Consider the following 16,712-nt stretch of genomic DNA (forward strand, 5'->3'; position numbering starts at 1 on the left):
GCGTTGAAATTGCCTCCTGGGATGGAGACAGAAGACACACAAAATCTAGGTCTGATTATGTAATAGATTGCTAATCACCAAGACAACAATAATCACAGGACTAAACTACAAAATGTAGGGACCTGTGGTCCTTTTCGTGCAAACGAAATCAGCAGCAATTATTCAACAGCCTAAAAATCAACTCCGTGGGGGAAATTCTTTACGGCCCCTTGAGTCTAAAGCATTTTTTTTTTCAAATACTTTAAAGAAAGGAAACCTGTGCAAAGTCTTTATGGCCTTAGAAGTCTTTTTTTTTTTTTTAATGTTTATTTATTTTTGAGAGAGAGAAAGAGAGCACAAGCAGGGGAGGGGCAGAGAGAGAGGGAGACCCAGAATCGGAAGCAGGCTCCAGGCTCTGAGCTGTCAGCACGGAGCCCGACACGGGGCTCGAACTCACGGACCGCGAGATCATGACCTGAGCTGAAGTCGGTCACTTAACTGAGTGAGTCACTCAGGCACCCCAGAAATCATTTTACAGACCTAGTACCAATGCCATGTTTTGGTATTCAGTTTTTATCAGCAGCATATTATCTTGTAAAATTTCAAACCTTCAGGAAAGTTTTGAGAATGGTAAAATTAACTCCCATATACTCTTCACCAAGATTCACCAAACGTAGCACATTTATTTTCTCCCTCCGCTCCTCTCACTGTATGCTTTTTCTTTCTTTCTTTTTTCCCCATTTCTTGTTTTCTTTCTTTTTCTGAACCATTTGAGAGTTCGTTGCAGACATGACATTTCAATTCTAGTATTTCAATGTGCATTTTTAAAAAATAAGGACATTCTTGGGGCGCCTGGGTGGCTCAGTGGACTAAGCGTCTGACTCTTGATTTCGGCTCAGGTCGTGATGTCACAGTTCGTGGGATCAAGCCCCAAGTCAGACTCTGTGCTGACAGTGTGGAGCCTCCTTGGGATTCTCTCTCTCCCTCTCTTTCTGCCCCTCCCCTGCTTATGGTTTCTCCTTCTCTCTCATAAATAAAAAATAAACTAATAATAAATAAATAAAAAGATTAAGGATATTCTCCTATAGAACCACATTATGATTGTCACATGGCAAAATTTAACATTGGTATAATACTCTTGTCTAATATTTAGTCTATTTTAAAATTGCCCCAACTTACCCCAAAATGTCCCTTATAGATGTTTTTTTTTAAATTCAGTTTCTTTTTTTTTTTTTTTAAGTAAAATTATTTATTTTGAGAGAGAGAAAGAGTGCATGTGTGTGGGGTGGGGGGGGGGGGGGCGGGGGAGAGAGAGAGGGAGAGAGAGAATCCCAAGCAGGCTCCAAGCTGTCAGCACAGAGCCTGATGTGGGGCTCGATTTCCCAACCGTGAGATCATGACCTGAGCCAAAACCAAGAGCCGGTGACTTAATGGACTGAGCCACCCAGGCACCCCTAAAAATTTGGTTTCTAATAAAGGATCACACACTACATATCTCGTTAGTCTCCTTTTATCTGGAAGCGTTCCTAGTTGTTTTTCCTTGTTTGTTTTTTGCTCTTTTATGACACAGACATTTTTAAAGAATCCAAGCCAGCAGTTCTGGAGCTTTGACATACATTTTTTTGGGGGGGGGGAACGAAGCCCCCAAAAAAGTCAGAAATGAAATAAAATAATAACTTTGTAGTTGGATTCGAAGTCCAGCCTTAGTAGTGCCTTGAAACAAGTTTCTTCATCTTCTCTGAGCCTCGGTTATCTGATTTGTCACATGGGATTAATGATCCCCATTGTACAAGGCAGTTGCCAGGATTATAAACCGGTGCGATCTCGTTGGACATCAATTTGACGATCTGCATCAAGAATCTTAAACAGACTTGCATTCTTGGACCCCGTAAGTCTATCTCTAGCAATTTATCCTTAGGAAATGATCCAAGATACTAGACAAAGATATAGGGAGGGCTATTCATTACCATGAGTGCCAGAAGAGTGTGTGGGTGAAAGGCGCGACACACGCCATTTCCTTCCGTATCGTCCTCACGCTCCTTCTCTTCATTTACTGCCAACATTTATTAAGGGCTACCTGGCGTCCTGTGCTGAGTTACAGACTTCTGTGGCAAGTTTGAAAGTCATGCTTAGGAGGAGTACTTGACAACATGGAAGAGAAGTAAGAACATAGAGTTGAATGAGGAATCTGGACAAGTCTGTGTATACGATGAGATCCCAGCTTTGTTTTATGGTTACACAGTAATGTGTGTAGGGGCACCTAATAAGAAGTACAGTAACACTTCTTTCCTGGGTGGTGAGATTCGGGGTAAATTCTGTTTACAATAACAAAAACAAGGAAATTTGCATGTAAATTTTAGGCCAGTATACGCAGAGACCTGTGCTTAGCAAGCATCAACTCTGCTCATGGTTGACGGGCAAGAATTGGACATATGGCCACTCATAGGTGAAAGGAGGACTTGGAAATTTAACCACGGATGGTTCAGCCACTCCCAGCTATAACTCCATATAAAAGGAAGAGATAGATTTTTTATTATTTTTTTAATGTTTGTTTAATTTTGAGAGAGGGAGACAGAGAGACAGAGCACGAGCAGGGAAGGGGAAGAGAGAGAGGGAGACACAACACAGAGCCCGATGAGGGACGCAAACTCATGAGCCATGAAATCATGACCTGAGCCAAAGTCGGATGCTTAACCGACTGAGCCGCCCAGGCGCCCCAAAAGGTAGTTTCAAATGGATAGCTAGCTATCTCTGTCACATCATAAAATCTATTTTTGCCTGATAGTTAATATAATCATACACTTATTTTGGTTAGTTTTTGCTACCCAACTATCTTTCCTGACCTTTTCAATCTTTCTGAAGCATTGTGTAATGTTGGCACATTGCACAAACCTGGATTTTATTTTTTGTATTCTGACACTCAATTAACAAATCTAGCCCATTTATATTTACTGTGATTGCTGATGCATCCGCAATAATTTCTGCCATCTTATTTATGCCTTCTGTTTTTCTCACTCTTTTCTATTTTTTTCTCTTTTCCTGTCTTATTTAGGGTTAAGTTTTTAAAATTTATTTTTCCTCTTCTGTAATTATGCGTTCTATTTCTATTATTTCTTTTTTAATTTTTTAATGTTTTTATTTACTTTTGAGAGAGACAGAGACAGAGAGCAAGCAGGGGAGGGGCAGAGAGAGAGGGAGACACAGAATCCGAAGCAGGCTCTGGGCACTGAGCTGTCAGCACAGAACCCGACGTGGGGCTCGAACAAGCAAACCGTGAGATCATGACCTGAGCCGAAGTCGGACCCCCTGAGCCACCCAGGCGCCCCCCTATTATTTCTATAGTTATACAAAAACTCAAATGTTGGCATACATGCATACTTAACTTAAAGTCTAATATTATTCAATATCTCTTTCTTTCTCCTGACAATACAAGGAATTTAGAGCATTCTAAGTCCATAAGCCATCTCCTGTCCTGCGTATTATCAATTTTTAACTTATTTTGTTCTATTTTAAATTGTGTGACCCAAATCGAACATTATTATTATTTTTCACAGAGTCAATACGCATTTAGATTCCTCCCTTCATTTTTACCCATCTATTTATCATTCATTTTTATATTTTGGACCTTCATTATAGGGTCTTTCTTTCCAAAGAACGTATGGTAGCGAACTCTGAGTCCTTCTTTATCTGGAAGTATCTTTACTTTCCCTTTGCTCTTGAGAGATAATTCTCTAAAAACGTTGTCTTAATTAGGAAAAGAAGAAGAAGAGGGGCACCGGGGTGGCTCAGTCAGCTGAGCGGCTGACTCTTGATTTCGGCTCAGGTCACGGCCCCCAGGGTCATGGGATTGAGCCCCGTGTCAGGGTCTCTTTCTCCCTCTGCTCCTCTCACCCACTCATGCTCTCTCTCTCTGTGTGTCTAAAATAAAAATTTTTTAAAGAAAAAGGAGAAGGAGAAAAATACTTGAGGAGTATACATTTCAAAGTCAAATTCCTCCATTTAGTCTCCACCACGTGACTCCAGACCAAGATATAAGCACGGTTAAGAGATTCTTGTGCATTCTTCTATATGATTTTAATTTACACGCATATGCGTGTTTGCTTACAATAATGGAATCATAGTATACAGATGGCTGGGCTACTTGCTTTTTATACTTTAAAAATATACTCTAAATATATTTATTTTTTTATTTTATTTTTTGAGAGACAGAGAGAGAGAGATCACACCCAGGCGCCCCTCTTCAACTGTTTCCTCGTTGTATATTGGCTTCTACATGGATGAACTTGGTGGAAATCCCGAAGAATCTGGTTTGAGGGCCAGATTCCTCCAGAGACAATCTCCATAGTCTTCTATCAATCACCGCAGGGTGTCATGAACCCAGGACCATTTTAAATTAAATCCCTTAGACTTTTCATGTGACAGCAACTTGAATTCTAAGCACGTCTGAAGACAGGCTTATAGTTATAAATTTTCAGGGGAAATATTTTTCCCTACCTAGAAGGGAAATTGAGACAGATTAGACTCATTTTCTCCCCTTGCTGAAAGTGGATTGCTTTTCTGGCCTGTCATTTCACGATGTTAGAGTTCTTAGTGGGTCCTGACTTCACGGGAATTTGTGGTTCTAATACCCTCATGGTGTGGGCCCAAGGCCTCTATCTTGTGTCTCTATGCAGGCATTAAAAACCAGAGTTCTGGGTTCCTAATAATGGCAACTGTGTGTGGCGTTTGGGCTTGCCATCACTTTGGTTTCTGTTTTCTGTTCCTTTTCGACTTCTGGGGATTTCCTTTACTTTCTAGGGAGCCTGTATTTTATCCAGTATTTCTAGATGCCTTATTATGGAAAGTTTTACTGGACTATCCAGTCTCTCATGTAATCTGAAGTGAAAAGACAAACAAACAAACAAAAAAACCCCACCACACCCTAAGATTCTTTGATCTTTACAAAAACCCTACAAATTAAGTGTTTTTAGCCCCATTTTATTGTTGTAGAACCTGAGGCTCAAGCAAGATAAGGATCATATGGTCCTATCAAGTAACAGAGCCTGAATTTGAATCTGGTATCGTCTAGCACCAAAGTTCCTGGCTGTTTAGACACTATGCTATATTGCCTCTTACTATTCTCTGCCTTTTCGTGTAATTTTTTCCTTTTAGATGTTAATTATATTTCATCAGAAAAAAATAAAAGAACTTTCAAAGGTACTATAAGTTAAAAAAAAAAACAACACACATCCCTTGCTCAGAAAGTGTGTTCATTTATTAAACCAGATCAGCTCTGCTATCAAAGCCCTGCAGCTAGGCCAAGGTCATCCCTTGTACCTGTCGAGTACCATATGGGGAGAACTGAATGTTTTCCTGTGCATAAATGATAAATAATATCTGGGTCAAGGTATTATGATACCTTTCCTCCCCTTGGCTTTGTGTGCTTCCCTTTTCCATAGAAGCCCATCGTTTTTTACCTCGCTCTCTCCCCAGGCGGCTCCTAGCTCTAAAGGGTAGTAATAAATAAGATTGGGTCCCGGCTACACTGTTGGCAAGCAAAAAAGTCTTCTTGGACACAGTAGATATAGACCTTACCAGTCTAGGTTGTTGATTAGAAAAGCATGCTGGAGGACACGTAAGCCTTAATGAAGTCTGAGTAGATTACATCTACCCCCTCCCCAAGGATCCACATGACATAGAACTCAGCAGAAAACAGAATCAGTCTGGCACACTGGCTCCCCATGCGATCGTGCTGCTAGCCGCACACTGATTTCTGCTCCCTTAAATGCTGGAAAATCGATCGGTTCATAATCCGTTCTGATATTTCCCCAGGCATGTGGGTGTCTATACTTACTTGGATTACCCTTTATCTTTTCATTTTTAAAACACCCACATACAGCACACACGTGCGCACACACATTTTGTCCTTCCCCGGGCTTCAGAAAAGACACTCAGGCCTGACTTAGTTGCTGAGGATGCAGTGGTAACCCTTTTAGACAAGTCTGTGATCTCATAGGATGAATGATCTGATGTGGAAGTTAAATAAACCATTTCAGATAGGTACAGATGCTACAGTGGGAGGTGGCGTGCTACTTTACAGTTCTTCAGGATTGTTGGCCAAAAAAGACTTCGGTGTCTGGGTCATCCCTCTTTCTTTTTCTTTTTTCTTTTTTTTTAAATGTTTATTTATTTTTGAGGGAGACAGAGACAGAATGTGAGTGGGTTAGGGGCAAAGAGAGGGGGACACAGAATCCGAAGCAGGCTCCGGGCTCTGAGCCGTCAGCACAGAGCCCGACGCGGGGCTCGACCTCATGAGCCGTGAGATCATGACCTGAGCCAAAGTCAGATGCTCAACCGACTGAGCCACCCAGGCACCCGTGGGCCATCCCTCTTTCTGATTCCCTTTCTATCTTACTAGCTGCTTCTTCTCAGTCTTGTGCAATGGTTTTCCTTCATCTTTCCAACCTCCAAACGTTAGAATGCCCCAGAGCTCATCCTTGGACTTCTTTCTGGTCTCCATTCACCGCCTAGATCCCATCCAGTTCCTTGATTTTAAAGATTTTCTGTAGTTTATCTTTAAATGAGCAAAATATGTATAGGACACTAACATTTGTCTCAGAAATGGGTAGGGTAGAATACAAAGAGGTACGCGTGTTGTCAAGATTTTGTATTTTATCCTGCTTGCAGTCTAACAAGTTAGCTTGCCATAGTTTCATGGATTCCGGTAGAAGATACACGAATCTTGTGTCTTGGTAGTTCCATTTCTCTTGACAGTTTGACTAACTTGTACCTCTGACGGCCTTTGTAGAGGGGATTGGATGACTGTGGAACAAGGTTGGAAAGAAGATTTCTGAATGCATCTCTTCTGATGCTATTTCAGACCTATTGAACAAACCGATAAACATCAAACTTAAAACAACTTTTAAAACATGTTTTTGTGGTTTGACTTTGACACTTCTAATATCTGAAATCCAGGAGGGTCAAATGTCTCCAGACTTCATCCTCTCCTCGTTACCTTTTCTGCCCCCACCCTGGGCCGTGCCCATCTTGGTTTCCTTTGGACTAGTTTTGCAACAACCTCCTATTTCCATCCTTTCATCCCTATAGGTAGGCGATTGTCTACATTGCAATCGGAGCGATCCTTTTTAAGTGTGGAAGGCCATGTCCCTGTAAAATCAAGGCACTTCTTGGCTCAAAACTCTGATCTCAAAGAAAAGACACAAGAATGTATTACTCACGGGAATAGCATTAATCAGGGTATTGGCATTTGAGCCAGGTTCCCAAGCTCCAATTCCTAAAGGGTAACGTGAAGAGGGTTACATGACAGGAAAGGAACCTTGAATTTAGGGGACCTGTATACTTTATAGCTGTCTTCCAAGGCTATTAGCTCTTATAAACACCCTTGGAAAGACAGTCCAGAATAAAAGCCATCAGTGACTCTGTTCACAAGATGTGCAGAGCCTGCGAGAACCAGGGAGAATTCTCTCCCAACAGGCATTTGTTTACATTTTTTAACAGAAGGATAAACAAAAACATTTTTTAAAATATTACCAAATGGGAAACAAAGGTAACAGGGTGGGAGGGACAAAGGTTGAAGCTAGACTTCTCTGAATACAAAAATTAGAAAACACCATGAAATTTTCAAAACCCAATCCTGAAAACCCCAAAATTACATGAAACAAATGAACCAAATTGTCTACCAAGTTGGCAGAAAAACCACACAGAGAATAATTATTTCAAGTTACTTTTAAATACAGTAATTTGTCTATATACTCCTAATGGGTTATACTCTAAAGGCAAAAGGAAATCCAGAAACATCTTAACTCCTTTCAGCAATCATGTTAATAATAGTGTTGGTGTTGGTATTCTGAGACAGTTTCATATAATATGCTGGTGAAATTGGGAACCAAAATTTTGGGTATGAGATAATAAATAGAGGTACAGGTTGAATACAGGTTGAAAGACGTTAAGTAAAACCCTGCAGTTCTGAATTTAAATTGCAAGTACTATGTATGAGCTCATAATGTATTTTATCTTTATAGAAAAAAAAATCTATTTCCAAGCTCTGACATTGAAGAGGCCTGAAAACAATGACCAATCCAGTAGCACTGAATGCCCATTTCACAGTAAAAAAGAACAGACGTCTTGAAGAAATGGTCAATTTCACTTTTGAGGTAGGAAATATACAAGAGATGCTTGGAATATTCTGTCATATTAGAAAGTGAGGAAGCTATCAAAGACTGCTGGGAAAGCATCAAAAGAAAGAATCAAAACAACTTACTAGAACTCCCACTTGCCAAATATATGAATAACCATAGGAGGTATAATCACATAGGATGGAAACATGGTAAGATATATTAAAAGAAAAACAAAGGGTGCCTGGGTGGCTCAGTTGGTTAAGCGTCTGACTTCTGCTCAGGTCATGATCTCGGGATTGGTGAGTTAGAGCCCCACGTTGGGCTGTCTGCTGTCAGCACAGAGCCTACTTCTCTGTCTCCCTCTCTCTCTCTCTGCCCCTCCCCTGCTCCTTCCCTCTCTCTCTCTCTCTCTGTCTCTCTCAAAATAAATAAATAAACATTTAAAAAATAACCAGCCCAAAGGAAACAATGATGGGCATAAATCAGGGTGGGAGCAGAGAAGGTAATAAGGGGACAAGTGATTCTGGATACATTTCAAGAGAAGGGCCAATCCCAAGAATCCCAAGCAGGCTCCACGCTGTCCGTGCAGAGCCCAATGCAGAACTCGATCTCAGAACCATGAGATCATGACCTGAGCCAAAATCAAGAGTCGGAGGCTTAACCAACCCAGGTGCCCCATCCTTCGGGCTAGTTTTTTTTTTTTAATTTTTTTAAATGTTTATTTATTTTTGAAGGAAAGAGAGACAGAGCGTGAGCAGGGGAGAGGCAGAGAGAGAGGGAGACACAGAATCTGAAATGGGCTCCAGGCTCTGAGCTGTCAGTGCAGAGCCGGACGCAGGGCTTGAATTCACAAACCGTGAGATCATGACCTGAGCTGAAGTCTGTCGCTTAACCGACTGAGCCACCCAGGTGCCCCTGAGCTAGTTTTTCAACAGTCTCTTATTTCTATCCTTGCACTCCTACAGGTAATCGTCTACACTGCAGCCAAAGTGATCCTTGCAAAGTGTGTAAGAGCATGTCCCTGCAAGATTAAGGCACTTCCTTGCTCGAAACTTTCCAGGGCTGCCTGGGTGGCTCAGTCAGTTGAGCATCTCACTCTTGATTTCGGCTCAGGTCACGATCCCATGGCATGTGGGATTGAGTCCCAAGTTGGGCTCCAAGCTGACAGCTGCTTGAGATTCTCTCTCCCTCTCTCTCTGCCCCACTCTCTCTGTCTCAAAAATAAATAAACATTAAAAAAAAAACCCACAACTTTTCCAATCACAGCCTGTCTTAGAGTAGTACGCAAAACCTGTTCCACATTTGCAGATAAAGAGGTAACACCAGAAGAATTAAAACAGTAAAAAAAACAAGTAGATAAATAAGGCGCAACTTGATCTGGTCACTTCCAAGGACTGATGATTGCTGGAGGATAGAAAGCCGGTCATCTCTTTCCCCTCAGGACACCTCTGAAGGATGATTCTAGCTCTACAGAGCCCCAGAGGGTTGCCTGAGGTCTTTAATGGGCCTCATGTTAGCTCATCTTCTTCCTCTGCCCATGCCTACTTGCTCACCCAACCTCTCACAGGTTATTGATGGCAAGGGCTCTCCTAATGAACAGTCTGCCTTCTAACCTTCATTCGAGAGACTGGCCTGGCATGGTAGCCACCTCCCCTCTGTCAGTACCTCCGATAAACACCATTATGACAGTGTCCTTGCAAAAATCCCTCCATGGACCCCCACTTGTTCCCGGAAACAGCAAGCCGTAGAAAGGTCTTTTGCCCTTAACATCGAGCAATTCTTCCTCTTTTGAAACAGTCCCAGACGGCTCTAACCAGGGACCGCCAAACGTACCTGGGGTTCTATTAGTCTCCCCGCTTCCCCAAATCCCACCATAATAGAACACTTTCCAATCAGAGACCATCTCGGCATTTCCTCTTTTCATTCTATAAAACACACCGACCCCCCCCCCCCACCCGTAAGTCAGGCTGAAACGGAAATGACAGCAGATGGGTTCCCCTGCCGAAAGTTTGTGAATGGGGAGCCGATGTTAATTTCACCTCGGGCTTAGCTTCGCCTTTGATACATCTCAGCCAGCTTCCCGGGCAACCCAACCTGGGCTGATTTATCTACTTATTTGCAATTTCTCTCACACTAGTCCCTGCGAGTAGGGGCGTTGTGCTGTCTCCTAAGTTTTTCAGCCAGCTAGAGCCACCCAGCTCCTCAAGCTTCTCACTAACCAGTATGCTGGATGAATGAACGAAATGACGTTTAAGCTGAGGCCCAAATAAACAAGGAAACAGCCGGACCTTGTGGAAGAGCATTTGGGGGTTAGGAACAGCAAGTAAAATTCCAGAAAGAGCACTTGCCTTCCTGTTTCGGTCCCAGCTCTTTGCAACTGTAACCTAGTATTAGGGACAGTTAAAAATGTTTATTTGTGCGTTTTTCCCCCCATTGCTTCCTCTCTCCCATTCCAGGATCTCTTGATTTAAAAAAAAATTTTTTTTAATGTTTACTTACTTATTTTGAGAGAGAGTGCGAGAGCCAGTGAGTGCACATGCGCCCATGCAAGTGGGGGGGGGGGGGCAGAGAGAGAGAGAGGGAGAGAGAGAATCCCAAGCAGACTCCACACTCAACGCCAAGCTGGACTCAGGGCTCAGTCTTATGATCTTGAGACCATGACCTGAACCGAAATCAAGAGTCAGCTTGTGGTAGGGTCCCCTCCCTAAGTAGAGAAAACAAAAAAAAACCCTCAAGGCAACCTGGCTACATGTGTAGGTGACAACATCCCTCACGACCTTGTAACGTGAGACCACTTAACCAGGCTGCCTGTTTGTGTGTGTTACCATATATGGGAGACAAAGAAATAGAAAATATGTAAAAAAAACTATGCCATGTGGCGTTAGGGGCTCAGTTCCTCGGTACGAACCCAACTGAGCCGTGCCGGCACAAATAAAGTTGCTTCCCGGAAAGAAAAGCCTCGCGTTACGACTCTCCGTGCAAGAATCCTGTTTTAAGGGGCCCATCCGACCGAGCCACCCAGGAGCCCAGGATCACTTAATTTTTATAAATTTAGCCAGGAGTATAGAGACCAACACCTACTGATGAGACCTTCTCAAACCTAAGTCAACGCCCTCTGATTATTTATACTTTTATGCTGGGAGGACGTGGCAGTTGGTATGAACTTGACTTCAGGGAGTTTAGTATCTGTTAGGAGTCTGTTTCACAACGACCCCAGGGAAGAGACCAACATCTCTCTGGAGCTCTGGGGCTACAGTGCTGTAGCATTGAGAGCAGAGGGGAGAGACTCAGATCAGAATCATCTGGGGATGATTCTGCATACATCCTTGATTTCTGCGTATGTGTTCCGGACGGTGCTCCTCCCCTCCATTTGCACACATTCCACGGACAGCCTGCTTTTGTTTTTTAAAATACTTTTTATGTCTTTTATTGAAGTGCAATTTGCACATGGTTATGTAAAAACTGATGAAGGGTAAACCTCACTAAAATGGAGTTTGGAGGCCAGAAGGGGGAACTCTCGTGCCCTGCCACTTGTGGTCAATTGCAGACCCCAACGTGAAGAGAGCACCTTGTATTCTCAGCAGGAAAAAGCCTATACTTTTCAACCCCAGCAGGAGGAAAGAAGAATTTCTCTTTGCCCAGCAACAGCCCAGCCAATGGGAGACTGCCACAACTCAGCCAATGAAAAGCCACTCCGGTTTACTCCAGTGAACTTTTTGTTTATAACAGCCCTTCCCAACTGCCCCTTCTAGAAAAGAGGTTTCCTCTCCTTTGTTCTCCCAGCTTGCTAATGGCTTTGCCATAGCTTATGCTTCCCTAATTGTAATTCTCTAGTCCTGGATAAATCCATTTTTCCTGGTAGAATGGACAGTTATATTTTTCAAGGTTAGCAATTAAAACGTCAAATGCTCTGGAACAAGGCTTCTGTCACCCTTCCCCTGGTGCTCCACTGTTACTAATTCCGCATTTGACTCTTTGATTATCTTTTGAAGTTTGTCTCCATATCTCTAAATATCTGCTTATACCACTATTTCTTTATGTATCATTTTAAGACATGGTCTGTCCACTAACCAGCATGACAGTTGAGAATTTAGCTCACATTCACACACACACACATACACACACACACACACACACACACACACACACCACCCTCGCATCTTCCTTTCAAATGTGGTTAGAACATATTTTTAGTACCTTCATTCGTTTTGGTTTTTCTTTCCTTTCCATGTTGCAAGCTCTTTCCAAATATTTATTTATTTATTTATTTATTTATTTATTTATTTATTTATTTATATTTTTTTAGAGAGAGAGAGTGAGAGCACGGGAGAGGGGCAGAGGGAGACAGAGAGAATCTTACACCAGCCCCAGACTCCGTGTGGAGCCCGCCTAGGGGCTCGAGCCTACAACCGCGCGCTGGTGACCAGAGCTGAAATCAAGAGTCGGGAGCTCAACCAACTCAGCCACCCAGGTGCCCCTGCAAGCTCTTTTCAAATATCTGGTAGGGACGCCTGGGTGGCTCAAGCTGGTTAAGAGACTTGGGCTCAGGTCATGATCTCATGGCTTTCGAGTTCGAGCCCCGCATCGGGCTCTGCGCTGACAGCTCGGAGCCTGGAGCCTGCTTCGGATTCTGTGTCTCCCTCTCTCCCTGCCCCTCCCCTGCTCACACTCCGTCTCTTTCTCTCTCAAAAGTAAATAAACATTAAAAGATAGATAGATATTTAATTAATTAATTAATTAAATGTCTGGTAATTTTGTGATCACACGGAAGAGTAAGGCACTAGAAAAACGGATTAAGGACTATGTGTACTTGGATAAGGCTTGTTGCCTGGCTGAGTTTCATCCACTTATAGTGAAAACACTATCGTCTAGGGGACCCTTACACGCTAGAAGTCATCCTCCTGGCATTTGGGAGCCAATGCCACTCCTGCCCTCACCTGCCCTGCTTCTCCCCAGACCATTTTTTTTTTTAACGTTTATTTATTTTTTGAGACAGAGAGAGACAGAGCATGAACGGGGGAGGGTCAGAGAGAGGGAGACACAGAATCGGAAACAGGCTCCAGGCTCTGAGCCGTCAGCCCAGAGCCCGACGCGGGGCTCGAACTCCCGGACCGCGAGATCGTGACCTGGGCCGAAGTCGGCCGCCCAACCGACTGAGCCACCCAGGCGCCCCCCCAGACCATTTCTTAAATAGATTTGGAACACAACCCGCCAATTTTTCACGTCTCATTGAATTATTACCATTGCCGTTGTTATTGTCGTTCCTTTTGCTTAGATACTAAGCAGCTGCCTGGCTGCTGGGCGTCCCGCGTGCAGGTGTGAGGGGGGTGGGGAGCCAACACTTCCTGTCTCCACTTCCGCTCTGACCTTGTGTCTCCCCAGCTCTCCGGGCAGGGCTCCATCCTTGGCTGTAGCCTGCCGCTGCATGTATTCTAGGCTAGGAGGCCCTTCAAGTTGCTTTCGTCTCCCTGACACTTACTGGAATCCCCCAGGAACGGATATTCCCCCACCCCTACCACACATGACTGGCTGCTCCTGGTCTCTCTGTTACTGGCTAACGTATTTTTTATTTTATGCTTTTATTATCGTCTTAACGTGGTCTCGGGAGGGATAGGCAATAAACAGCCTGCTCTGTTGAACAGAAGGTTCACAACCTACTTTAACGTCAGCCTGCCTGCCTATTGAAAGCGCTCATGGGGCGCCTGGGTGGCTCAGTGGGTTAAGCATCTGACTCGTGATTTCAGCTCAGGTCATGATGTCACAGTCCGTGGCTTTGAGCCCCACGTCAGGCTCTAGGCTGACGGTGTGGACCCTACTTGGAATTCTCTCTCCCTCTCTCTCTCTCTCCTTCTCTCTCTGCTCTTTCTCCCTACCCCCATGCACACGGGCTCTCTCTCTTGAAGCAAAAAAAAATAACTTAAAAAAAAAAAGCTATGAACGTGCTCACAAGGTGATCCTAATAAGCCCCTCCCTGGCACTCCCTTGGAGGCTCACCCTTGATTTGAACCCAGTCTGCACCTCCCACCCCTAGGTTTCCCCAGCTCAATGAAAGGTACCCACACCCCCTTAGCTCGCCATAAAGCCGGGTTTCATCCAATTCCTTTTTTATCCTCAATCCCCACATCCAATCGACCAGCAAGCTCTGCCATTTCTACCATGTAAAAGCACCTGAGGAGCAAAAGGGGAAAATCATAAGCCAAATTGACTAAGGCTAATTTTTATCTTAAACCTAATTAGAAGAAAACAACACATGACAAGAATGGCGCACCCAGACCAGGAGCAGTCAATTCCAGGAACCTGAGGATCATTCAACATTAGGAAATTCACTAAAACAACTCATTACATTAAGAGGTCAAACCAGTAAAATTTTATCATTTTCTTCATAAATGCGAAAAGGCATCTAATAAAATTTGACATGTATTCTTGTTTTAAAAATCTCTTTTTAAAGACAGAAAGTGAGGACGAAACAGCATGATACGAACATACCACACCCAAAGATGAAAAGGTTCTAGAGATTGATGGTGGTGATGGTTGCCCAGCAGTGTGAATGCACTTAATGCCACAGACCCTTAAAAATGGCCAAAATTTTATGTTACGTATATTTTGCCACTGTACATTTTTTAAATACACGTATTTTTTGTAAGTTTTTTTTAAGTTCAGTGTAGTTAACATACAGCATCACATTGGCGTCAGGGGTACAATATAGTGATTCAACAATTCCGTACGTTACTCGATACTCATCAATCATAAGTGAACTCTTAATCAGCTTTACCCATTTCACCCATGCCCCACCCTCCTTCCCTCTGTCTGGTATCTGTCTGTTTCTTCTTTTTAGTTAAGAGTCTGCTTTTTGGTTTGTCTCCTTTTTGTCTTTGTTTTGTTTCTTAAATCCCACATAGGAGTGAAATCATATGGTATTTGTCTTTCCCTGACTGGCTTATTCTGCTTAGCACGATACTCTGTAGCTCCATCCATGTCGCTGCAAATGGCAAGCTTTCATTCTTTTTGATGGCTGGATAATATTCCTATACATACACCACATCTTCTCTATGCATCCATCAATTGACAGATGCTTGTGAAGTTTCCATAATTTGGGATTATAAATAATGCTGCTATAAATACAGGGCGCATGAAATCGTGTTTTTGTATTTTTCGGTTAAATGTCTGGTAGTGCGATTACTGGATCGTAGAGTAGTTCTATTTTGTTTTAATTTTTTTAACGTTTTTTATTTATTTTTGAAACAGAGAGACAGAGCACATGTGATGGAGGGGCAGAGTGAGAAGGAGACACAGAATCCGAAGCAGGCTCCAGGCTGCGAGCTGTCAGCACAGAGTCTGATGCAGGGCTCAAACTCACAAACCACAAGATCATGACCTGAGCTGAAGTTGGACACTTAACTGACTGAGCCACCCAGGCACCCCTGAGTAGTTCTATTTTTAACTTTTAGGGGGACCTCCATACTGTTTTCCACAGTGGCTGCGACAGTTTGCATTCCAACAGTGCAGGAGGGTTCCTTTTTCTCCGCATCCTTACCAATACTTGCTGTTTCTTGTATTTTTGATTTTAGCCATTCTGACAGGTGTGAGATGATATCTCATTGTAGTTTTAATTTACATTTTCCTGATGGTAAGTGATGTTGAGCATCTTTTCATATGTCTGTTGGACATCTATGCTTATTCTTTGGAGAAATGCCTGTTCATGTCTGCTGCCCATTTTCTAATTGGATTATTCATTTTTTGGGCATATGAGTTGTGTATATTTTTTCCCCTTGGCAATTGTTTATTATAAAGGTGAACACTGATCGGTAGGATTTCTGGTATGAGCACCAGGACCACCAAGCTTTTTGGATTCGCAGTTCCAGAGATCAGCAGGGTCTGGTCGTACTGGATGAGGATGTCTTTGATCTCTTTCTTGGAAGCCTCATCCACATATTTCTGATAATAGGCCACCAGGGCTTTGGAGACGGACTAGCAGATAGCGTAAATCTGGGCCTCGTGACCATCACCCTTCACTTGGACTTGGATGTTCACCCCAGCAAATCTCTCCTTGCCTAGAAGCAGAAAAGGTTCCAGGAGCCTGTATTGCAGTGTGTGTGACTGGATCATCCCCAGGGGCCAACCCGTTCACCTTGATGAGGCCGTTGCCCTATTTGCAGTGCACCACGGCTCTGGCCATCTTTTTGCATCTGCATACCTGCATGGACTGCAGAGGACCCTTGGACTGCATGGCTACAAACATAGACAAGAGCTCCTCACCAAATAGCACCACAACCAGAAAAGGACTATATTTTGTATACTAACACGTTATCAGTATGTCATTTGCAAATATCCTCCCCCGATCTGTAGGTTGTCTTTTAGTTTTGTTGATTGTTTCCTTTGCTATGCAGATGCTTCTTATTTTGATATAGTCCCGATGGTATATTTTTGCTTTTGATTCCCTTGCCTCAGAAGATATATTTAGAAAAAAGTCACTCCATCCGATGTTGGAGAAATTACTGCCGGTGCTCCCTTCTAGGAGTTTTATATTTTGGGGTCTCACATTTTGGTCTTTAACCCATTTTGAATTTATTTATTTTTGAGAGAGAGACAGAGCATGAGCAGGGGAGGGGCAGAGGA

The 16,712-nt window shown here is 43.1% G+C and overlaps 1 pseudogene; it reads right to left on the reverse strand.

Moving 5' to 3' along the window:
- Positions 1 to 14,185: 14,185 nt before the first annotated feature.
- Positions 14,186 to 16,323, reverse strand: LOC106972785 (40S ribosomal protein S16-like; annotated as a pseudogene).
- Between the last annotated feature and the right edge of the window lie 389 nt (positions 16,324 to 16,712).

The sequence above is a fragment of the Acinonyx jubatus genome, chromosome X (assembly GCF_027475565.1).
Source record: "Acinonyx jubatus isolate Ajub_Pintada_27869175 chromosome X, VMU_Ajub_asm_v1.0, whole genome shotgun sequence".
NCBI lineage: Eukaryota > Metazoa > Chordata > Mammalia > Carnivora > Felidae > Acinonyx > Acinonyx jubatus.